Source organism: Perca flavescens, chromosome 17, assembly GCF_004354835.1.
Source record: "Perca flavescens isolate YP-PL-M2 chromosome 17, PFLA_1.0, whole genome shotgun sequence".
NCBI lineage: Eukaryota > Metazoa > Chordata > Actinopteri > Perciformes > Percidae > Perca > Perca flavescens.
In genome coordinates this window covers 27,808,945-27,835,207 of record NC_041347.1, presented here as the reverse complement: position 1 = coordinate 27,835,207, position 26,263 = coordinate 27,808,945, and the positions used below count along the sequence as shown (strand labels likewise).

At 40.7% G+C, this 26,263-nt stretch overlaps 1 protein-coding gene across 1 annotated transcript in view; it reads left to right on the top strand.

The window, feature by feature from the left end:
* cdh11 (cadherin 11, type 2, OB-cadherin (osteoblast)) overlaps positions 1–26,263 on the top strand; it is an 85,687-nt gene that overhangs the window by 27,891 nt on the left and 31,533 nt on the right. The window contains exon 2 of the mRNA XM_028603685.1: positions 10,797–10,852. The gene's annotated coding sequence lies outside the window, so the exon portion shown is untranslated. The remainder of the gene's footprint in view (positions 1–10,796; positions 10,853–26,263) is intronic.

Here is a 26,263-nt window from a genome sequence, read left to right as displayed (position 1 = left end):
GGGAGCAGCTCGAGTAAATCTGTATCATATAGAAATCTTAGTGAAAAAAGATCAATTGTGGGTTTACTACAACAAAGTATGCAAGGAAGCTGCACTGTCAGTTAGTCCAAAAACAGCTAATTTGGAAGAAAATAAAAAAGCAATATACACAAAACACACTATTAGAAGATTTCATGACAGAAGAAGGGATGGGAAGTTGTAGCCATATGATTTAACACAGTTAACACAAAAATCTTTATAGCCTAGTGCATATGTGCAACATCTCAGTGTTTAAAATGTCCCTATCTTCAGATAGATTTAAATGGTGTGTTTGTGTGTGTGTTTGTGCGGGGGTGGGGGAGAGCCGTTTTCATCGGCCTGATTCTGCATATGACAAACAAATAGACACCGACACACACATCTGCATGACACACACGCACGCACACACGCACACACATACACTTAAAATGTCCCAAAGGTGATCGATGAGGTGGTGATGGAAATGTCATCTAGTGCTAATACATTTATCATCGCTCATCCAGCCTCATGAATTTCTCCTTTTGGTTTTCAATCATTTTTTGCTCTTTTACCACGAGATCATTTGAATGCGGTGATTCATAGGACTGCCAGCAGTTTTCTCTGGAGGAGGAAGACCGGGCGTGCAGGCATCCAGCACTCTGACTGGACTCATTAATTAGTGGGCAGGACAATGATAGCCTGTGTTTACATGGATCCATGTGATGGGGTGGCAAATAAAAAGCGGGGAGAGTCCGAGATCTCCAATCAGTGACTGTCATGAAGAAAACTAATACCTACATAACCACGAAGCAATTTCACATTCTGACATGATTTCCTTGGGCTTTTAGTTAAAGATTAACATCTGTGACAAGTTAAAATCTAGTCTTTAATTTAGCTTCAACTCTATACTATTTGTCATCGGCTGCACTTTGGTCGTCCAAAAGTAAATAGCCTTTTCAGTGTTGAATTATATACTTTATTTTACATGGTGGAGCAGTAATGTAATAACATTAAACATTATTGATCCCAGGAGGAAACTTCTGTTATTTTCTTGCCCATTTGCCAAAGAGATGGGAACAGTAGATAGCAACAGAACAGTGTCTGGTAGGGAAGAGTTTCTCAATATTCAGGTCACGACCTAGTCTGGATCAACAGAAGTACATTTCCAGGATAAAGGCTGACATCGGGTGTGTGACTCACGAGAAGGATGTCTTTGCCCCTCCACTTCACGCTCTTTGTTTTACGATTATCATAATCCCTTCGCTACGGGAAACAAGAACAAACTACGAGCTAGCAGGCTACACGCTGAAAATGGCAAGTTTTGAGTAAAGTGTTTGGATTGTGCTATAAGGCAGGCCTGCTTGGTTCTTACGGGGAATGATTGTAAAGATTTACAAAGAATATGTTTACGGCATTTCCTCCCTAACTGGGACGTTTTGGGACCGATTGGCGGAGGTTTGCTGTGGACAAAGTACACGCTGGTAAGAGCAAATGACGTATAACAATGTACCCAGCTAATTTAAAAAGCTCACGTTACTGCTTTGCATGAACAGTTAACTTCATTTAATATTGTATGTGGTTTGCGGGGTGCAAATGTTCAACCAAAATAAGTTCCCTCCCAAGACCATTTTGCAGAGGCACCGGGCGCTGCGTTTGGAACTCGGCGCCGCCCAAGACGATTGTGATCGTCTGGCAATGCAAGACTAGGTCACGACCCAACCGAGGGGCTCTTGATATGCCAATAGGCTCACAGGTGAATATTTAACTGATCCACATATACTTTTGTCATTATAAATAAACCGGATGATGAGTTAGAAAAGGTTTCATGACTCAGTATCTCGCTGGACACCGTAGCACAAAGGATGCTTCCCACTTTCCAGGCTTTAAATCTTCAGCGTGTCCTCCAGCTGAAGGACTTTCCAACTGCTCATCCAACCGAGAGCACACACAAATGGAAATCAAAATTAAAAAGAACATTTCTCGGATAATATTCCAGAGATAGTGATGGCATTTACTCCTAAATACAGTACATAATTGATGGGAACGATCTCTTTATCTGTATGTGATGTGTCAGTAGGAGCCACTTCCTGATCTGAAGGATTTTATTTTTAACTCCGATGTGAGCTTGGTTGGTTGTTGTTTTTCTTATGCTCTAGTTTAAACAGATAGAAATCACACTGCCAAGCCTGTGTCAAGATAGAGTTGTGAGAGATCATTATATATTCATGTGTGTGTGTGTGTGTGTAGTGCTGGCTGAACTGCTATATGAGTAAGAGAGCGTGTCATACAATAACAAACTATCTAAATGAAAATCATCGACAAGTGAGGCAAGTCATAACTGAGTGTGCAAGTACATACATAAGCAGCCCAGCCATGCAGAACTGAATATGTAAAAAGCATATTTATTCTCTCTCTCTCTCACCTCGTCAGTTAAATGACTCTTGCTCATTTTTCTCTGACTCTAAGTCAACATGTCAACTAGAATATATCTCGTCTCCCTCAGTCATGTCGTCGGTAACCCACGCTGTCGTCATTTGTTTTTGTAAGCCTTCCGTACATGTGTGTTGCCCTCTCGGTGTCTGGATCTATGGTGAAGTTAGTGACTTCTGTGCATAGTGTTTCTATGTTGGGTTTTAATGAGCGTGCGCACGTTAGGTATTTGTTATGTATGAGTGTGTTTGTGTCTAGAAGGCTGTATAAAGTGGCTGCCTCCAATGTGAACACAATGTACATACAAGATGCAAATGACTAGTGTGTACAGATAAGAACCTTGAAGGGGATAATAAAAGCTTCTTTTTTAACCTTAAAGCGATAAAGAAGTCTGTGGCCATAGGAATGCTGAGGGTGAAGTCTTAAGAGTCTTAAATTACCTCACCGATTTTGAAACAGCTTTTTGTAAATGAGCAGTGTTGCCTTCTCCAGGGACGGAACCAAATAAAAAGAAATGAATGTGGAAAATGTAATGAGTTACGATTTACAATAGCATCACCAGAGGATAATACTGATGGCTCACGGATTTCAGCCAAATTGCTCATCGACGGTATGTTGCCTTCAAGTAGTTCCCTGTGTCCCATGGACCTAAGCTGTGATTGCAAAGTCTAGACAGTAAAATACAAGCACACTAGCATTCTGCTGGACTCAATGACACAATATAGTGGTGTAAATAAAAAAATCCAAAGTCTTCAAATTACAGGGGGTTCTCCATCTTGTCACGGCTGTTCAGATCAAACTCTGCTTTAAAAGGCAGACAGCATCAACATGTCTGCCGGTGACCTTACACCCACCACTGCTGTTCACATATTCTGCAGATTTAATAAGAGTGCTGAGTGCTTTCAAGTGACTGCAGCTTACTTCAAAAGCTAACGTGTATTTGAATATCCATTTAACTTCATGTGGTGCAATGTGTGTGTTTGTAGTCCATGACATTATAATTTAGTGCTTACAATTCGCGGGTTGATGGATTAGTTGTCTGTCGATCAATTAGTAAATCGACAGATTCGGACGATCAAGCAATAGATTATCAAGCAACCATGTCAACAGCCACACGTTCCACATTGATCTCATGTCATTGTAAAATTGAATATCAGCATGTTTCACAATCTGAAACTCACAAATATCAGCCCAAATCTTAATTTGGGCAAAAAACAATGAGGTGGCTTCATCAGCACTAGCTTGGCTTTTATTGTTACGCTATTGCCATGGTTGATAAGACAAAACTGAAAACGTAGGGGAATATGTTTCTTTACACACATATATAAAAACGTTAAGGCTGCATGCACAATACTGGAGTTTCTGTCACAAGTTATTGTCAGACTTAATGCATTTCACACAGTTATTGGTCTTTTCATGCTTGGCAATATATTTAAATATAAAATAATGAAAGTAGAATCTAATGTTTTTGAGGGTAAGAAAGTCATTGCTTGTGAGTGGAGATAAAACAATCATGCTTTCAGGCTTATATAACCACATAGAGCTATTTCAGAGCAGCTGACAGAAAACCGGGCTTATATTTTCAGATGAGGAAGTGGAAAAATACTCGGCTGTCTAGAGCAAGTGTTGTAGGAGTAGCACTATTGTGGGAGCAGGACGTCTGAGCTCAAAGATAAAAAAAAAAAAAAAAAAGGCCTATAGTTACCAGCCAATCCCCTGTAAAATAACTGCCCGCCACTTGCACCTGCATCTCCTGTGGAGGATTTTATTTTAGACTCAGCAATGAGTCAGAAAGGGGTTGAGAGGAAGAAGAGGAGGAGGAGGTGGAGGAGGAGGATGCTTGCCTTAAGATAGAATATATGAAAGGAACTGTGCACCGAAAATAAGATAAAAAAAAAAAAGAGTGTCGATAAAGAAGAGTCACATAGCTAAATACAGTAGTTTTACACACCAGTGCCCCTTTTAGACAGTTCTCATAAATTGCTGACCCATTGCTTGGCACAATGCTTGCCAATGTGACTGTACGTGGAAATCATGCAGGGAAATTTAAGCAATGCGTGAGTGCTGCCACGTATGAACCAGTACATGGTAACACTTCAGCAGCTTGTATACACTCAATAAAATGTGCCTGTGTGTGATTGTCTATATGCCCATGCACCTGTGAATACAAACCGGCGCATGAATAATACTGACACAGCTGGGATCCACCAGTCCCTGCCAGTGTGTGTGTGTGTGTGTGTGTGTGTGTGTGTGTGTGTGTGTGTGTGTGTGTGTGTGTGTGTGTGTGCCAGCTGCGCCCACTGTGCTGATCCTGAAAGTCGCTATCACATTCTGCTTGCATCATTTCACCGCAGTCTTACTGAGAGCATCAAACTCACGAACACATGCTCACAGTTACAAGCCCATATTCACTCTCACATTCATGCGTATAATCACTTTCTTACATAAACACCCGTTCGGTGACTTGAGACATTGTGATTACATATGATGGGTATTTTAAACAGCTTGCCATTGAACAAAGATATATCACGTTATTGATACCAGCTCTTTCTCCCTCCCAGGTTAAAGTCTATTTAACTGCTGTGGCCAGTTAGTGCTGGAGAGGAAAACCTTTATATTTTAGGACAAGCACCTCCCGCTAACCATGCATTAATGTTGAAAAGGTCTGCAGAGGTCAAAAGGGGTTTTAAACTCTGGGTCAGGAATGACTTCAGGGCCCTCAGATCCAGCCAAGTAAAGGTCAACTGTTATACTGCCCTATAAACCCAAAGAGCAGTAGCTGTGTTGGGAGATTCTTTGTAAGAAAATGGCTTTAAACTTTATCTTCACTCCGCACAAACTATTAGACATTTCGGTTTGCCTTTATAGGCCTGCATAAAATTAGGCTTTTTTGTCCAGCTTTAGAGGCAATGTTGAGATCCCAATTGGCTGCTATCATCAAATAAATCCCAGCATCTTGATTTACAAACTAGATGAAACACCAGATTTTAATCCGTGAGAGTGTAATGTGTTTGGATAGAGCTCAGCTAGAGGACTATAATCAGAATAATTATTCTGGTCTCACTCCAGCTTCAGGCCTTTTAGCTAATGACAGACGCAACACTAATGGCTGCATTTCAAGCAGTCTATTTGCATGTGTGCCTGAAATCTGTGTGTGCAAATATCGTGTGTGTGTGTGTGTGTGTGTGTGTGTGTGTGTGTGTGCGAGCAAGTAGGCATGCCTTCGACATAGCTCAAAAATCTCAAAAAGAAACTGGTACATTTCTGATTATTTTACTGCAATGATGGGTAGCTAAGCAGTGCTTTCAATGTATAGATCCACATATCTGCCTGATACAATAAAAATAAAAAAAAGTCATATTATAATAAAGGCCTGCAGCCAAAACAATAATTTGTACACCAAGGGCTCTATTGAGTGTAGTCATACATCACAATGTCTTTCAACTGTTCTTATCTGGATTGTTATTTATTGCTGAATCAAAACATGAGATCACCAATTTTAAAGATGAGGGAAATCACTCTTCAGATATAAATGCAATTCATCAAAATGAATCAATACTAAATATTATTACTTGGTGGAAGCCTGTGAGCATACAGCGAAACACGCGCGCTACAGTGTGGCTTGCAGTAGACTACCAATCAATAGGCCTTTATTCATGCATTGCACATTTCACACGAGAACCAATTCAGATGGTGCTTTACAGTATTGACCGTATTGTCTCAGGGTCTCTTTGCAACACAACAGCATAGTGAAATCCATTTTCCTTCACATAACAAGCTGTCATTTTCTGGTTGGAATGAGCTCAATCGTCTCTGCATGCAAAGCAGGCAGCTTTAGCTTCAGAATGAAAATAACGATAGCACAATAGTGATTGGTCTAATTCCACAGCGACGTTGCTCGTGTCACACAATGATGATTAGTGGAGGGCTTCAAAAAAGCATGGCTCATTTGAAAACATCTGTGGTGTAGTTACGGACAGCGCAACGCATTGCCGCTATTAACGGCATGTGCTGTGTCAGCACGTGTTGCTACAGATACTCTGATAAAACTCTATTTCTTCTTCTTTAACAAGGTGAAAGGAGTCAGCGTTGTCTGCATACAAAGCAGGCCGATCTGCTGCGTGATAATAATAGCATGATGATGATTGGTGTTTTACAGGAGGGATACTACCAACCCTGAATAATAAGGATTTGGTATGTTGCTCTGCTGATGATGAAAGTGTTGGTGGAACCTAAAGGTGCTGTAAATTTGATGCAAACAAGTTATTTTTCTTATAAATTAGACATATTAGGAACAAAAATGACCCAAAATCCTTCTTGATTTACGGATTAGCAGTACAGATCATACATTAACAAAAAGTCTTTGAGCAACTTATTAAGCATTGCTCCAATCTGTTGACAACTTGTTTGCATAGAACAGAATGGATCTACAAACATAATTTCCCGCAAAAAAAACAAAAACGTAATCGGGTTGAAACTAATTAAACCCAACAGATTAGTTATTAATTCACCATGTGTATGTTTGGAGTAATGTAATAAAGTAAACCGCTTTCATCTGTGTCAGAGATGAAAGCAGCAATGTAATGCCCAATTATCTCAGGCATAAAAGTGTTAAACATCTTAGAATTTGGAGTTGTCTTTCTATTATGGTTGTTGGTCTCAAGAAAAAAAGAAATAAAAAAGAAACACACAAAACAGACACATTCAATTCCTCACAAAAGTCTTTTCCACCAACGCTACTTGTGCTGATCTTTAGTTCCTGCTAATAATGGAAGGGAGGTTAATTATTGCAGTCTCGGTACTCGGAGCTGTGTGATCTCTCACTGCACATTTCTAAAGACGTGGATAAAAGAAATGTGGCACCAAGGATAAAGGCAGTTTTTGGCCTTTTGATATTTAGCCATTACGGCGTAGTAAAATATCTCTCTTGCAGTATTTCTCCTCCTCTCTTCACTCATGCACCATCACACCCACATCATTAATGGATGAAAGGGAACGTTTAGAAAAATCTTATGTTGCCAGACTGCTGAGTTTTTTCTTTTACCCTTATTCACCCAGTGAATTTCAATTTTCAGTAACGCCCTGTTAACACTCACGCGGGGGACCACTACCGCGGGCCCTGAGCCGCTCCACTGCGACAGGCCAGGGTTAAGTAGCTTGCTCAAGGGCTTCTCACTGGAAGTAACTGATGGAAGTGAGGACATGTCCTGTTCATTTCCCTGCCCAGATAACACCTCAGGTGAACTGGGAATGCAATGGAAACATAAAGGCAGCGGCTTCAATTACAAATGTCCTCAAAATCATTCGTGACCAATTCTAATCTTTAAGAGTCCAACCTTTGGGCCGGCCTTTGAAAGCCACATTGCTGTTAGTCCACTTGCTTCCAATCAGTGCTGCTCCATACACAAGCCTTAGCACTATGAAATGCTGCTGCACATACTCATTTTGTGACATTTCTTGTGGTACAAGTGAGCCGTATGTATTAGTAACTGGCAATTTAAAGCTGAGATTTAGCAGGTTGGTTTTGCAGTTAGAGCCACAGTCCCATAAACAAATGGTCTCAGTTGGCTGTTGAAGTGCCCTTGAGCACAATTTACCTCTGCTCACATTTGAAGCGCCACTGTGTGCCATGTAAGCAGCAACACATTAGTTAGTTAGTCCTGGTACACGAAAATAATGGATGAGGTTAAGGAAAAGAACGTTTTCTTGGACTGCACTATTGTGGTTATACAATCACAAAAAAAGACACTGGCTGACTTTAAATAGGCATTCTTTTTTGAAAGTTTGTTGTAGTCCACAAATTTCATTCCACCACATTGCATGAACCAGTAACGTTATTCTTGCCACAGAACACCGAAAAAAAATACTTAAACACTGAGAACGTTTACATGCACACCATTATTCCACTATTATTCCGAATATAACAATATTCCAAATTTGATACAGGTCATGTAAACAGCTAGCCTAGAAATCTAGACGCAGCCAGGTGGTCTAGCAACTCTAGGTTGGCTTGCGAGCTGGAAAAGCCAAACTCCAGTCGGGCCAATCACATCGTGTATAAAGTCGGTGGGCGGGCTTAACGTAATGACGGCAGAGTTACGACGGTAATAACAAACAAACGAAGATGATGGCTGCTGCTGCTGGCGAACAGCATTCTTTTGAATCAGCTTTGGCCACGACTCTGGAAGACTTGGAGTTAAACTTTTCTTTGAGAAAAGAACGGCACTGAAGTCATTCTTAAAAAAGGAAGATGTGTTCGGAGTTTTGCCGACCAGAAGGCTTCTTCGTTGCTCTGGTTGGTTGTAGCTCTATCCTATTGCGTGCAGAGGGAATTTGAAAGACAACCGTTCATCCCGCCCATCGGATTGAGCCCTGTCAATGGTGAGTTCCCAAACCCAACATCTTGATGTGGGTCTGGCTTGTCAGGCTAGTAAACAGCATATTCCGGTTTGATATTCAAAATAAGGCCTTTTTCCGAATTAAGCATTTTCCGATTATGACGTGGGATATTCCGGTATTATTTAGGTTTTAGAGGCATTCTTTGGACATGTATACAGCGCATTCAGAATATGCGTGTCAATCTGGGTTTTTACCGCAGTTTACGGCTTATGGTCTGCTCTGTGCGTTGCTATGGTTGCTGCACACAAACCAACCAGCCAACAGTCTGCAAGGCTGCAGACCCAATAAGGAGAAACAGCTACTTTTAAACATGATCAAAGACTCGGATATCAACAGGTTTTTGGATATGCGCACACATCGCTACGCCGACCTTTTCAAGAAGCTGGTTGAAGGAATGAGAGAGGGACGCAGTGTTCACACGGTCCAACAAGTCCGCCGCCGCTGGAAAACTTTGACAAAAACGTATTTTGCTCAGCTACATGTAAACGGGAATATTAGTGGAATCTTCACTTTCTTTAGCCATGTAAACAGCTTAGTCGGAATATCGTCTTTTTCAGAATAAGGGCAAAAATCGGAATATTATGTGCATGTAAACGTAGTCATTGGCTGTTCATCTCAAAGGAATATATGTCACACAACGCACCACTTTTTTGTTTTTCAATAGTTTCTGAACCATAATGTAGTACTGATGCACAGAGGCAAACCAGGCTGTAAATAAATGTGATAAAATGTCAGTTCTGCTCTCTTTATGAGAAAAGTTCATTAAAGATTACATGACACCAACATTGTTTTTTAATACTGAACGCAATACCTCATAGCAACATTTATATTTTTTGCCCAAACCCGCAGTGCGCACATGAAAATAAAATGCAGAACTCTGGACCGAATTTGTCAAAACCACTGGGGTCGCACCTCCAGGTCAGATATACAATTTTTAAAGACACCCTCCAGCCAATCAAAAAAGATGATCTGTTGTTGGGATGTGATGTAAACTGTAATGAATCAGGACAACAACAGTTTACAGCTGAACTCAGAGTTTGTTTTTGTGTCCATGTTTAGACTGCAGTCTGTCCACTCTGTGCTCATACATCAGGCTGTATGGTGAAAGTCTTAACAAGCAGAAACTAGCTGCAGGCTGGTGCACTGTACATACAGGAAGAGGCTTGGTTAATTTAGAGCCGTACTGGCTTGGTCAACACATGAATTAAATATATATATATATATATAAACATTTTTGGGCATTGTAGGCCGTTATTTGACAGGACAGCTGAAGACATGAAATGGGTGAGAGAGGGGGAACGACATGCAGCACAAGGGCCGCAGGTCGGAGTCGAACCTGGCCCGGTGGTGTCGAGGAGTAAACTATACTACTAACTCTGTATATGGGCGCCCGCTCTACCAACTGAGCTATTCTTTACTTTTTAAACCTTTCACTACAGTGTCGTTGGTGTCATGAGATAGTGGAATGCAATACATTTGGGAGGGCAATATGAATGTTGAAAATCCCAAATCCCTGCAGTATTTCTGCTCGAATGCTGTCAGCCTGCAGTCTTTGTTATTGTAGTTATTTAATGGGTTGGAAAAATAAAAAATGTTGAACTTGGAAATTCATTCTAGAGAGCTTAAGAAAGGCAGACTAGAAAGAGTATCTGACAGCTTCACGTACTTAAGGTTAAAAGCTTTGTTTGTTAAATTGCTAATGTTTAAATTAGCATAATTAACCACTTCATATTTGTTTATTTCCTGCTTTTCTTTTACTTTCATTTTTATCCTTCCAATAAATACCCTGATATAAACAAGCCACACATCTCTTTGCCGACTCTACCTCCAGCATAACTGCACACACAATGAGATATACAGTACATCATATTACATCATAATCACATACTACTGTTTACCCTTTCCTCTTCAATAAATGGTCGTTCTAACATGTGATTAATCTAAATTCTGTCTCCTGTTCCCCTCGGCAGATCTGTGTTGCCGTGCAGAGGAGAAAACCCCCAACGTATCCCACACCAGTAATGAGGTAAAGGCGTGTTCTGCCATTTTTCTTTCCAATGGGGTGTGTGGGTGTGTGTGTGTGTGTGTGTGGAATCAAAAGGCTTGTGAATTGGCTTTGATACGTCAGACCCCACTTGCCTGTTTAGCATTCTGTTGAACTGGCTCCCTCTCTTTCAGAGATATAAAGAGCAACAGAGAAGGATTGGTGAAAGCCCACAGAGAACTTTGTCGGCAATTCTTTCATTCATTCTTTCGTGCTTCCTTCTTTTATTACATGATTATATTTGTGTGTGGCGTTTTTCCCCTCTCTTTCTTTCTTACTTAAGGCACTTTCATATTTTTGCCTCCGTCTCTTTTAGCAGTGATCTCTGTCCGTCATGGTTACTAGAGAAATATTCTGAATTGTTTAGCTTGTTTTTGCCTACAGCAGCTTGTTAAAGAGGACTTGTAAAAAATGCATATTTAATATGATTTCATGCCTGAAAATGCAGCTTACAATGCATTTGCCCTCTGGGGACGTGTTCCCAAAGTCACCGTATCGTGCACCTCACATCTCCCATACTAAGCATTTTTTCATTCGCCTGAAAAAGTTGAATAGATTAAAGGCAGATCAAATCGATCCTGAGTGTGCTTATCAGTGGCTGGCAGGCTGACAAGCCGATTTCAGAACAGCATATTCTAATCCTTCAACTGCAGGCTGGAAACTGGAAAAAGACAAACAGGTAAAATAAGACTCCGAGATAGTTGGTCAGACAGGACCCACAGTAAAAAGACAAATCTTTGAACATTTTAAGTCTGAAAGAATGGTTGGGTGTGGAACCCAACAAAAAAGTAGATTACACATATGTTCAAGCATCACAAATGAAAAATTAATGTTATGATTAAGGATACTAATATTAACAATTTAAAATACCAAGGATCAACACACTACACATACCATTCCTGTACACCAGGGTTAAATCAATGTCTTGGATTTCCTATAAAGAGCACAATTCACCTGTTAATAACAACCCGACATCGGCCAATGAGAAAATCAGCTGTTGTGGCAACGCTGACTGCATTAAGTGACGAGAATGGTCAAATTTATAGATACTGAAGACAGGCTTATTAGAGGCTTAAATGTTGTAAAATCTCATATCAGTCGGACATCAATGAAGACTTAAGCTCGTCGCCCATCTGGTTTGGCCTGGATTATACTGGGTGGCTGTGAATGAAATGCGTCCTCATCGACATCTATCGATTCCGCCTGTAACTTATTTTGATTCTTGGTTCCAAAGGTTTTAGCTACACTGCGTGCTGATTGGATATTTAACCTTTTGACCTCCAAACCGGGATCTGAGCACATATCCCATAATAGGAGGCATTCATCCAGATGACCTCTTCTGTCACCGCAACAACCTTGACAAAGGTTTCTGTGTATATGTGTGTGTGTGTGTCTTAGATTTGTGAAAAAAAGAAGAGATAGAGAAGGAACAAATTGTGGTCAAAGGTCACATTATCTCTCTCTCTCTCAGATTATTGCCTTCTCTTGGCACATGGCCTCTGAATGAAAGAATCATATTTATTGTGTGTACTATATATGTGGCTGTACGTGCATGCGTTTCTCAGTCATTTCAGTCTATAGCAGTTTCACACACCAACAGCAGGAGGATATTAGGACAATCATCCATTCTGTCTCTTCGCTGGTTGTGTTTTCATGATACGGTGAGATAGTTTCTAAATTACACTCTATTTTAGCCTCAGCCAAAGGCTTGGCAGTATTAATCTTGGTCTGGCGGCAGAGCTGCAAACTTTAGCTGCACACAACAACTCCAGGTTGTTGCGTTTTTACACTGGTCATCACCAAAATGTTAATAATTAGTTCACATTTCTCTAAAATGGGAGTTATTTCACAATGAGAAGTGGCTACATTACCACTGCAGCTTTGTTTACATGCATATTATGTATCCAGTACATTTATTTGACTTGTGTGCTGAATTTGCATGCATTAACTACAGTGTAATGCTTATAGCAGCATCATTGCAGATTAAGTATAGCTGCAGCGTAATGATTCCAAAATGAGATTTTGAAGTGAGAATTCCCATGAAACTATAGTGCGCTTCTGCCCAAAGGTTTATCAACAAACATCAAAAAGCAAACTCAAAAAGCCGGTTTTCAGGGGTCCGTTTCAGGAAGGAGGTTTAACAAACTCTGAGTCTGACCCTGAACTCTGAGTTGATTTACCCTGAGATGGGAAACTGAGTTTTCAGTTCCAGAACAGCTGATTTGAGTTGGTTCACTCAACTCAGAGTAGATTCACTCAGAGCTAAGCGCGTGCACCACCACTATAAAAAGGCAGCATGAATGAAGCCATGATACTACGATTCACCATGGTAACAACCACAAACAAACGGGTCGGCGGAAATACTCATGCGCACATACAGCGAGTTTGAACATGCATTCCGTTAAAAAAGCAACAGAGCGGCTGCTGCAAAGAGAGAGAATTGGTGTGGGAGAACATTGCTGCTCGAGTCAATGCGTAAGCATCGACAGTGTATTAATGTCATATATTAATCACAGGTAACCTATAATATTACTGGTGAAAACTGAAATGGTATTACACCTATAATTTCATCTAGGTGCAATCCTGCGGGCGAAAAAAGTAAGCTGATCCCATTCTGAGCCTGCAGCACCATGATCATTAACAGAAATATAATTTATAATCATTTAATTCTTTTTAATGGCTCTCACTGGTTTGTGTCCAGGGAACACTACAAAAACGTTTCAGAGCGATCAGTCTCACTCTTCTGACGGCTCTACATACAGTGGCTTTACTAATGTGAGCCGCATCACCAATGTTGTAAAAACCGTTTGAAAAACAACAGATTCTTTGTGTAATGCGACACAAAGAATCTGCTGGTAAAAGCACGACCACGATGGTGGATGTTAGTGATACGAGGACGGTTAAGGTATATGATCGACTGAAGAAAATACCTCTCATATCGGTTATGTGAAAATGATAATACATCTAGTCAGGACTCCATATCATCTCCCGACGTTAACTCTCTGTAAGTAATACAGCTTTTTCATCAACGGGATCGTCGACAAAAGGACATGCAATGTTTGAGAAAAAAACGTTTTATAATCTGCCTAACATAAACCAATACGTTTTTTATTCATACAGATAACCGTGCTAAAATGCGCCTGATACAGACTGAATGAATGAATGAATGATTAAATGAGGAAATGAAAGTGGCAAGAGCGCCGTGTCAGAGGGAGGAGACAGAGAAACTTGAGGTTTCTTGAAGAGAACCTGCTCCCGACCAGGTTAGGTTCACAGGCTCAATTACCATAGTAACGGAGTCCGAGTTACCCCTCTCTCTCAGGTTCAATTAACCTCCCTTTCTGAAACAGAAAACCCAGAGTTTCCCTCATCTCAGGGTTAACAAACTCAGTGTTTTCACTAAACTTGCTCTCTGAAACGGACCCCTGATCTGCTAATCATCTGATCTGCTGTGTAGAAGACACTTGTCCCTAAAAAAAGACGGTCAATCAGGTCAAGATAGCTCCTCTCAGCACGTGCGCCCTATTGCTTGTGCATTTGTAGATTCTTGATCCAAGGCTCGTACACAACGGGATCTGGCAGTGGATGAAATTTAATTTATTTATTAATTTATGTGTTGATCAAAAAAAAAAAAAAAAAAAAAAAACAGGAAAGACATGATTTCAGCATGCAGTAAGACCAAGCTGTGGAAGCCAGTTAAAGTTCAAGCTCTGTTTAATGTAACGCTGGCAGCAAGAAATTATTTCCTTAACCTACAGAAAAATGTCTGGCATTTGCAAAACATGACAAACTTGGTACAACAGTGAATGTTATATACAGTATTAACACATAAAGTCAGTGGAGGGTGCAACCCAGTCCTGAAAAGCCTTTCTAGAGAGTGTAAAGTAGAGCAGGAAAATGCTGTTAAAACTCGTTAACTATCAGGCTCATATATCTTTAAAAATGTGACACTGATGGGTGTCTGGGAGGATAGATAAGGAGCAGGAATTAGGGAGAAGATTCCTTTCCCAGGGGGGCGTACACACACACACACACACACACACACACACACACACACACACACACACACACACAGTCTTAATGCCCTCTACCAGTATTGATTACCCAGCAGTCTGACTGATTGAGAGCTAGATATAAAAAAGCAGACATCAATAAAATACTCTGGAAAACCTGCAGAGACTTTTAAAAGGCACTGCCCTTTCCCACCCACTCACACAAACAGCTGCCATGTGATTCAATTGTTCCAGAAGTCCATTGAGCTGCAACAATCACAACTTGGGATGCCAGGAAGTAGTCCGTACCAAATCACAACTTGATTCAAGGTCGTTTCTCCTCGAAGCTGGTAGCAAATACATTTACACGTCAGAAGTTCCAAAGCGGGCAGATAGAAAATAAATTAAACCATTTGGAAAAAACAACCTCACCACCTGCTTGGTTATCATTGGCCTGTTCAGAACTCAATTACAGATTGTGCTTGTTTTCCATACCCTAGCTGCTCCCATCCCCATCCATCATCTAACGCTGTCTTACTGGGATGTCGGAGGCTGGAGTTTGTGTGTATTGCTTGTGTACTTGTGGATGCTGTGAGGATGCAGTGCTGGAGTGTGATTAATCAGTTCCGGAGGCTCATTACTACCTGTTGAGCGTGTGTGGCCACTTAAAAATGACAAAAGGCTGATTTTAAACAGCAGACAGGCTTAGCTGTTGGTGATGGTGGCAGATGGGTGGATGGATGAATCACCAGATAAATTGCAGGAGGCAACATATCAGGCGTCTTTGAAACATCAGTCCTTTGATGAAGCATTCCTGTTGCCATCACTTCTCTGGGATCATCCGAGGGTAACAGACGCATGTCACTACAAATGCTCTCTGTACACCGACTGTGGCTTTAATGCTTCTTTGGATGTCTTTTGTAATATTTGCTCTTTAGCGGTTTAAGCTTAAACTACTTTTGCACTCATCCTTTCCCCATCCTGAATAAGAGCATTAGCTTAATATGGGTGGCGGGAGAGGGGAGATCAATACAGCATAGTATCGTGACAATACTGTATCAATACACAGACACCAAGTATCAATCTTTTATTACATACATTGCACATGCAAATTTAACTTCTGGTACTAGAATAATTAAATCAATTGCTTTTTCAGTCAAAGAAAGTGAGATGAACAAATAGTGAAATGTGTCTTTTTAGATAAAACATGAGTTTTCCTTTGTAGATGTAATTAGTAGGTGGAAAAAAGATGATAATTAGTATTTATTTTAGGGGGCGCCTGGGTAGCTCACCTTGTAGAGCGCACACCCATAAACAAAGTTTTAGTCCTCAACGCCGCGGGTTCGAATCCAACCTGCGGCCCTTTGCTGCATGTCATTCCCCCTCTCTCTCCCCTTTCATGTCTTCGCTGTCCTATAAATAAAGGCCTACAATGCCCAAAAGATAATCTTTAAAAAAGAAAAAAGAAAAGTATTTGCTGTAGAGACAGACTATCTTGATCATTTTCCACTTCTTTTCTGGATGGCGCAGTACTGAGCAGTATTGGAACTTGTGTGGATTGGCACACTTACAAAATGGAATAATTGCAGTCTCATTTCATAAAATATCTAGGAATTTGAAATCCTCCGTCTGACAGAGCCAACACTGGCATTATAATTCAAACTTTAAAACAGTTGAATGTCACTGACATTTTTCTCCCTTTTTGTGCCCTTGGTACCTTCAGAGGTTGGCAAATTCAAATGGCAACTGAACAGATTTCAAAACTCGGGAATGCTAAAATGCCATGCCAGTAAACACTTACTTTTATCAAGCCGGTTATGTTTAAAGGATCCAAAAAGATGAGAAAAGCAACACCTGACGTGGTAATCCAGCTTTCTCTGGAAGGAGTGATTAGCTGCTGTTTCTGATATACTTCGCGTTTCTTTCTTTAACACTGTCACTTCCTGTAAGCAGAGAAGTGACGAAACATGCCTCCAGGCTTTCATTTGACAAATAGGGTGAACCTATAATGGCGTATTTAGGGGCCTTGGGAAGCTCTTCTCCGTTTCAGCCTGACTTAGTGTAAAAAAAAAAAAAAAAAAAAAAAAAAAAAGGGTATTACTTATGAAACAGGTACACAGGTGATGATGCAACCATCAGAGCTTTGGGAACACTGAGTGATGAGATCAATGTTTAATTTGAAAGCTTAAGGGATCTACTATCAGGAGAAAATGGCATTTCACAATGGAGGGAAATTGCTTTTCTTTGGGGAGGGCTCAAAGGATGCAAGATATGGAGTTATCCTCCAATATGAGATTACATGCTCGGCTCGATCAACCAAGCCTACCGTCACAAAGCCACCTGAAATAGATTCCCACTGGAACTAGAGAAACAATACTTTGTGACGGACGGATGGATGGGCCAATGGACAGACAGATCATTTTCTTTCTCTCCGATTTTTAAAGATCAGATGAAACTTTTCCTGATGGAGGTCTTGGATGGGTTTCATTGGAATTCTGCTGTGCGTTGGCCTTTACCTGGGGTGTTCTGCTCTGAATTAGAATTTACTGCTCTGTTTAGTCACATTCGTCTCTCTTCTTTAATCTTTTCCGTTCAGCATTTCATTGCTCCTTGTGCTGCTCTTCCCTCGTCTGGGTGCCGTGTGCACAAATCAAATGTAAATATCCTATAAGCACCATCACTCCAGAACACGCAGTCCTACTGAGCAACAAGAAGGAAAGAAAAAAAAAAGAAGAAAGGGAGAGAAAGAATGAGCAGATAAATGTTTGCAGTGAGATTACCATGCAACATAAACCCATAAACCCTGCAAGGAATCAGAGGGATGGAGGGGACAGAGGAAAAGATGGGGTTTTTGGGGACAGAGGGAATTCAACAAGAGAAGGACATGGGGGGAGAATGTGAGCAGAAACAAACAGACAGAATAAGAGGGAGAAAAAGCCAAGATCAGGAGGGAGCAGAGAGAATGTCAGAAGCCAGAAATACTGAAATACAGAGAGATAAAGAGAAAAAAACATAAAACAAATGTAAGCTCCTGGGGATTAACTCTCTCATTTCTCTATGGGGAAGAATAGAAAAAAAAGAGGCTTTCCACCTCCTATCCTCTCAGCCTCCCTTTGCTATCTCTCTCTCCCTCTCCCTCATATTCTAATATCTTTAGTCTCTATTCATCACGTTGGAACAGACTCGCTGACACACATGGCTAACCTAGCTGGACACAAATCCCTTTCTGTTGGTCTCTTTCTTCCTCTCGTTCCCATGCTCCTGCGCAATTTCAGTTGATCTCTTCATTTCTCCGTCAACATCATCCTTTATTTGTTCGTTCATAATTTCACTTGTTTGCCGTGGACTGAAAAGGCAGCATACATTATCGTTTACCTGCCTCTCTTTCTTCTCCGTCTGTGGCGGTTTGGCAGCAGCGCAGCGGTTGCACGGGGACCAATAACACACAACAGTGCTCGTCATTGTTGTGGTCGGTTTAACGAGCTTTGCTAATAAGATGAACGGCCTTCCCGCTGATCAGTTAACGGCGCATTCACTGGTCCTCTGCGGCGGAGCGATTCAGTTTTCACAGTTTACGCGTGAAAAACGATGGACCGAAAGACGATTTAATTACTAATGTGTCATTTCAAAAGTCTGCCAGGGTGGTTTTACAGCAGGAATGTTCCAGTAAAGCAACGCGTACACATTCAACAGATGATTAGCCTAAGTGTCAGAACCACCTCATGCCCACATTTGTTTTGGATTATTTGAAAGAAATAAAAAAGGCATTTTTATTGACTGATTGCATTTGATCTTTATCCTCAGACTTCCTACTGTAAAAGTTAGAAGGTGCTCACTCAGGAGGTCATCAACTCAGAAAAAAATAAATAAAACAAACTAGTTACAGTTATGCAACTAAGTTATTAATATTGAAAGTAATTAGTAAAGACACTTGATGTGGCTCCGAGGATGGACAGAGGTTCTTCTCATATTTCCTCTACCACTTGGACCTAAAGAGGACCCTTTAGTAGCTAGTTTCAAAGAAACGCAACAACAAAATGGTTCAGATGACCATATGTGTGCTTCTTGTGCATTTCATTAGTTCATGTATGTTTTTACAAATTGGCAGCATCAGTGGTTCAGCTTAGTTTGGACCATCTTGTCAAGAAACATTTCCTACGTGTGTGGGTATCACCTGTTGGTTGCTTACACACTGCTGTTGAAATGGGATAGGAAATAAACAGTTCCACAGCTGTAGTGTGAAACAAGTTTTAAAGGGAATTTTAAAAAGGAGTTTAAAAGTTCCTCTACTCCCTTTTCCCCTCATCTTCCCTTCACTTCAGTTCTCCATTGGAGCTTCTCTACTTTCCCTTTACTCCTCTCTTCTTCCTATCCATTTTTTCTTATTCTACCTTTTGATTTGTGGTCAGTCCATTCTTCATTCCTACTCTAAACTCTAAACCTAAGTTATTACTATATTCCTGCATATGGCGTATTCATTGACAGGCACCACGCTGCCAAAGCTGATATTTTGGACATTCTCAAGTCTTGAATATAAAGTCATCTATCCCTATAATTCAAATATTTTTCTCCGACAACAATCTCCACCACCACCCGGACACAAGGAAACACAAATCAGCCCATGGAAAAGAACCTCTAGTCTCACCATGTAGTACATGCAGCCTGTAGAACCCTATTTTTTAAGAGGTAAACTAAGATCCGGCCACAGTGTACTCATGGAAACCTCACAGACTTTATTGCAGAAATATAAATCTTTCTTTACGTTTGCTCCCTACCCCTTTTTTTTTTTTTTTTTTGTGGTTATGTGGCATCTTTTTTTTTTTTCTTCTTCTACCTTTCTTCATTTCTCTGTGGTCGCCTGTCCCTGCTCCCCGGGCCTTTAAGAATCTCAAGTATTTTATTTTTCCTTTAGCCTCAAATCAATTCCAGACGCCACCATTTCCTGCCCCCCCACCTCTCTCTTTCTAACCCTCCCTTAGGGGCTATAGACCAAAACACACACACACACACACACACACACACACACACACACACACACACACACACAAACACACAGAAATGGAGTGAGAAGGACAGAGTTAGCACCATAGAGAGTCTCAGGTTTTCTTTTCCATAGCATAAATTCCTTTAACTTTCCTCCCTCCCCAGTTTCAATTTACAGGAATTGTGCATTTGTGTGTTCGTGTTTTTATAATTGAGCAGTATCTTTTCCCAAAAACTATTCCCCCTTTACTCCCTGTGTTTGTCTTGGCACGTCTCCTGTTGTACTCCTCTGTCCTTTTATCTAAGTCTCACTCAGATTAATAAGGTGACATTGTCCTGAATCTCTTGTGATGGGGAGTGAGTGAGTGTGAGTGAGTGTGAGTGTGTGTGTGTGTGTGTGTGTCAGAACTCCTCAATGAGTTTTTTGTGAATCACTTCATTTATTAACCCTGTGTATCGATGTGTACACAAATAATTAAGACTGGATCATTGATTCTGAATTTTTTTTTTTAAACCCTGCAAGAAAAAGTCTGGCAGCTTCCGTGGGTCATAAGTCATGAGAGATAATAAGCAAAATAAGAAAAACAAATACGCAAACACCTGCGATGTTCTGCAGCACCCTGTGATTAAGTGCATTCATTTTCCATTCCTAAGTATATTCTAAACGTCTTCGGCAGTAATTACAGTGTCACTCTAACGCTGTAATGCAAAGCTGTAATTGCTTAGATGGATTCTACTGGACTGTGAAGTGAAGAAGGAAAAAGATGGGATTGCAGGAGAAAGAACAGATAATAAAAAAAAACAGAAAGAGAAGGACAGAGGGATAATTAAAGTGCTGGTTAATTAAGGACGCCCTTCCACACCACATTATAGGCTTTCCATTTAAGTCAATTCTAACATCGTCTTGAGTACAAGGCCTTTACACAACGTGGTTTCTTTTTTTTTATTTCAATGTTTAATTCTAGTGTTGGGCATTTTGGAAATTGCTCGTCATAATAACCTGCGAAGTGAAGTTCATCTTTCCAATTATCGGGCGTAAAAGGCTCAACAGTCCCAAAGTTAAAGTCAAGGAAGAGGGCATTCCCAGCAAACAAATAGCCAATAAGCAGTCAGCAGGCTAATTGAAGCTACGTTGTTTCTGCCTCAAGCTTAACTGCATCTCATCAGCCCGCCTGTTGTGTTACTGTCTACTGTATTTCAGCAACTCATTTGGAGGAACACAAAGAGCTGATTGGTTCCGTCATCAACTTGTTTTCAGCTCAGATTTCTTTCCAAATATAAAAAGGACATATCAGGAACAACCGAGTGACGCACCCTGCTGAAACGCCCTTATTACCGGCATCGTTTGTTTTCATTATGTTTCGCTGCATTGAAAACACATTTTTCTACCCCAAGTTCTTTGTCTAACCTTTTTATTTACAAGGAGGAGTAATAGTTGTGTGAATGCTACAATGGAGAAGACGTTTACTTTTTGTAAAAATTGCCAAAAACATTCCTTTTAAGATTTAAGTTCTGTGAAAAAGTGTCGGACATGACGAATGGCATTTGAGGGAGGGAATTACTGGTTTTGTGTTGAACCATGGTCATACCGATTTAAAACAAATTATTAAAAAGGCACAAAACATGCTTGCTCAAATGATTTTAAAACGCCATCTGTCTCATTGCACATATTTCACCACAAATTGCATATCATTTCCATACAAATGAGTGGGATTCTCAGTAATTTGAGGATGCTAATCAAAATGAGCAAAACAAAAAGATGTTCTCAAAATACACATGTAAACAGGGTTTCTTTTTATGAAATAAAGTACTTCAAAACATGATTGTGCAAATTGGACTTCCCAAACACAACAATGGCAGAGTTAATTAGGTGCGAGTTATCTGTACGCAACAAATGGAAGTTTGTATGTGCCGTCAGCACAGCGTTTGTCGTCTTCATTATCAGCTTTGTTCATTCAGCATTCTTCAAATTAACATCACGTGCCAGGAACGCTTTTGTTTTGCCAATAGCAATGTTGGAGAAGTCACTCTTTACTGATTTCTTTCTCCAAGTTGTGACAATGGTGTTGCTGCAATTACAAGTATACCTGTCTATATCACCGCTGGATGTGACTGACATCTAACGCAGAACTGTTACTGAGAGCCATAAATCAAGGTGAACACTTTGGATGCCACATTCTATAGATGACAAATATCTCTTCCTGTAGCTTAAACTGGTTCTTTGGGCAGCAGTTTGTATTTGGCCCGTTTCCTAAACCCATTGACTTGTTACCCAACTGTTCTCCAAGGCCTGCAACGTTATTTATTGTACCAAATAGTATTTACTGCTTCCAAGCTAAGTGAGTCCATATTCACTCGCGATGATTCTGCCGCTTCCACACAAGGGCGTGAGTCAGTTGATGCTTTTGGGCCTCCCAAGAGGAAACCGATCTGCTTCACTGAAGAAAATGACCCTCTTCAGACTGTTCCCTCCATCAAAAATCTATAAATGCTCTGTGACACAAAGTGCATTACAACAAGTGACATGATTTGGTAGAGACTAATGCTAGTCCACGTGCACTGCTGGTGTATGCCTTCATCCACCATGTTTTTCCACTGTGCCACACACCTCTGACCATGGTGTTATCAAAGTCAGTGATCATGGTGGGTGCAGTCATGCCACATGTTTTCGACTGGGCTTGTTGCAATGATTTAGGAAACAAAAAGTACACAAGATCAACACAAAAAAAATTTTTTTGTCATGTTCAAATATCTGACAAAATAGAAACACTGCGAAAGTGTAATAAATGGCATAATCAGAAACTGCAAAATGATTACATTACATAATTACATTCCCTTGGTATTTAGATTTATATTTTCTTGAAATTAACACAGCACAAGAACATTGAGGAGTGCTTCATTCCCTTTCATGTAACAATATACTAAGTGGGGTTGATTAGAGATAACTGTACATGAAGAAAGTGTGTGTGTGTGTGTGTGTGTGTGTGTGTGTGTGTGTGTGTGTGTGTGTGTGTGTGTGTGTGTGTGAGAAAACAGCAGACGTGGGGTCTTGTGGATGGTAATAGCACTTGGTTTTCACTAACAGCTTAACAGAAATCAGCAACTTCTACACAAGTTAACACATTCATAACACGCAGACCGCATGCATACAAGAACACACGTAACAGCAAAGTTAGTCTTCTGTGTGTGTGGTGAAGCAATTACACAGAAATCGCTGCAAAACTTTCTCAGCATTCGTGAAAATGGGTATTAATGAGAGGCTAGCAACTCTCTCACACACACACACACACACACACACACACACACACACACACACACACACACACACACACACACACACACACACAAGCCTATTAGTTCCTCTAATTGAAAGGCAATTAAGCCTCAGGTTTCGCGGTGTGAGCTAAACGCTGGGTGTCTGTTTTCAGCACCGCTCTGTTTTTAAGCTTTTAACAGACCACAAAGAGCCGGCCACCGAAACAAAATACCCAAAGTGAACTTTAATACACAGACTCCCTGTCTATATCTGTCTTCCACTGTTCTGTGTCCCTCGATTTCTCCTCAGTCTCTCACTCAGTCTCTTAGTCCTTTGTTTTCATACAATCATTTTTCACAAAATATAAATGATAACTAACCTAATGATAACTACTCAACCAGCCTTTTATCTTATTTGGTATGAATCTTGTCCCCCCCCCCCCCAACTTTCAAGAATCTAATGCATTTGCATTTCAACCTAGCAGATAGAAACAATGACAATTAGATGGTCAAATCTTTGCAATATCTCAAACGTTTTTTTGTTAAATTCACTTGACAGTTGTTGGACAGAAACATGACTCTTAAGAGAATGACAACCAATAGAAATAAAGTCATTCTCTCTCCTTCCTCTGCTCCGATTCATTTCATCCATCCCTCTTATTCTTAAAAAAAGAAAACTGTGCAGTCTGCAGCTTTGAATGGACAGCAGAGTAGCTCTGCGATTTGTTTCGACGAGTAGGAGTGTATTTCTACAGTAACAGAAAATCTCATTTTAAACCTCACAGTCTAGGTTGTCAACGATTTCATCCAGGGGATTGCTCTGGTGACGCCGGAAGATCCGCCGGTGGTACTTCATTTTTGTCCGGATGTCCTTCACCTTCCTCTTTCTTTGTGTTGGCCTTCTAAACTCCAGTGGATTTTTTTGTGATCAACTTTTTATTAGCACCTTCAGACATACAAAACAAATTCCACAATGTGTGACAGGTAATATCAGATGGTGCGCAGAACAGAGAAACACAAATTGAACAAGAACAAAAACCCTCTCCCACCCCCCCACTCTCTGCGGTCTCGAAGAAAATAAAACAAACCAACACTCCGGTGGATTTATGAGAACTATCAATCTGAGTTTTCTGTTGCACGACTAAAACAACTTTGGAATAAGCACGTTCCCCCAGAACAAGTTCCTTCCCGAGGATGTTTTGCAGCGGCACCGTCATTGCGTCAGACAATTGTGATTGGTTTAAAGAAATGCTAATAAACCAGAGCACGTTTTTCTCCCATCCCGGAATGACTGTGTGGACTAGCCAGACCCTCCTCCGCAGTGCTGTGGAGGAAGGTCTGATGCTGTGGAGGAAGGTCTGGCAATGCAAGACTAAACCTCACATGACCCCCTTTTCTCATCCCAGCAGCAACAAAGTATATCACATCTGGTTCAAATAGTGTTATAGGGTTATAGAAAGGTCTAGTGGCTGGAGGAGCGCCCGTGTGACTGAAGGGTTACAGGTTTGGACCTGGTAATAGCTAATTGCTGTGTGTTTGTGGTGTCCTTCAGTGCATCTCCTCAGGCAAGATCTGAAACCCATACTGGGCTGTTCACTGTGAACAGCTCTAGCTACGTAGACTTCTAGATCAGGACAGAAATGACCTTATACCATCCTGAGGCCATGAAGACAAAGCAGGGTAATGTCACAATGTTCATACCTATCACACAAAAATGGAAATGTTCAGTTCAGTTCTATTTGATTTATATAGCACGTTACAAACAACCATAGTTGACCAAAGTGCTTAACAAGCTCCAAAAATCAAGGAGAGAATATACACAGACAAAATAACTAACAGTAGAAAAAAGGTCAAGATATCAAAGCTCAATTCGAATTGAAAGCCAATGCATAGTAATGGGTCTCAAGCAAGGACTTGAACGTTTCAATGGTCCGAGCTGTGTGAGTTTATTACCTTTGCTGTTTTTTTAAAACTATTTTAAAACTTAAACTTGTTCCTACATCGGCGTTTGAATTCAGTGCCTCGAGTAAATTCATCTCCAAATTGAGGCAGTGGACCAGAAATTCTCTGTTGTACTGCCATCTTTGTTCATGTCAGAGCAGGCTCGCCACCACGCCGAATGACACCAATGTGGCAGGAACAAACGATGATACAGCGACTGTGAGAACACAGAAGGGACAAATGTCGCCTTCAGGCTGTGCTGTTGGAACAAACAACACATTCTACATCCATTTCCTGTTCATGTCAACTGCTTACCTAATTCAGACATAATCCTTTAGTTTCGTGGCTTGGGGAGAGTTGCTGTTCACTGTGGTCAATTCAGAACAGAAAAGAAGAAGAAAAAAAAAAACATGCCAAATGTGAGTCAGCATTTGAACTGTGTGAAGACAGAGAATCACAAGCGGCAGCCATGTGTTAAAAATCTGATCCAAAATGGTCACTTTCCCAGTTATTACAACAGTCAACATCCATTATCTTAACACAGATAGTTGTGAAAATCTGTTTTTCAGATAGTCTAGAAATCTAGATGCACCCTAGCGGCAGCAAATTTAATTTGTGGGCGGGCTTATGGCGGCTGCTGCTGGCAACAGAGGTCTTCTGGAAGACTTTGAGTTAAGCTTTTCTTTGAGAAAAGAACAAAGAAGTAGAAGGAGTTTTGCCGACCGCATACGGCAAACGTTTAATCTAACAACTAGCTTCGCTACCTTCTTCGTTGCTCTGCCTGGTTGTAGCGCTATCCTATTGCGTGCAGAGGCAATTTGAAAGACAACCGTTTATCCCGCCCCTCGGATTGAGCCCTGTCAATAGTGAGTTCCCAGACCCAACATCTTGATGTGGGTCTGGCTTTTCAGGCTACCTTTCAGAAATACCAGCTTTATGAATAAAAATCCCTCGGAACAACGATTAAATAATACAATGGCTGTGTTGATGAATGCAGAGATGATTTGGGAATCATGTCTGGTTTTCAAGATCAGACCATGTTTGAAAGGCCTTGTCCAACATGAAAAGGAAAGTGGCTGCACAAAGAAATTTCACAACAAATACAGCCGTTCCTTTCTCCTTTAATTCTCCATATGTATGTATCATTCCTTTTGTACACATTGTGCAGACAAGGTACAGTCTGACCATTGTTTGCCTACAGATCCCTGACAGGCAATATGTT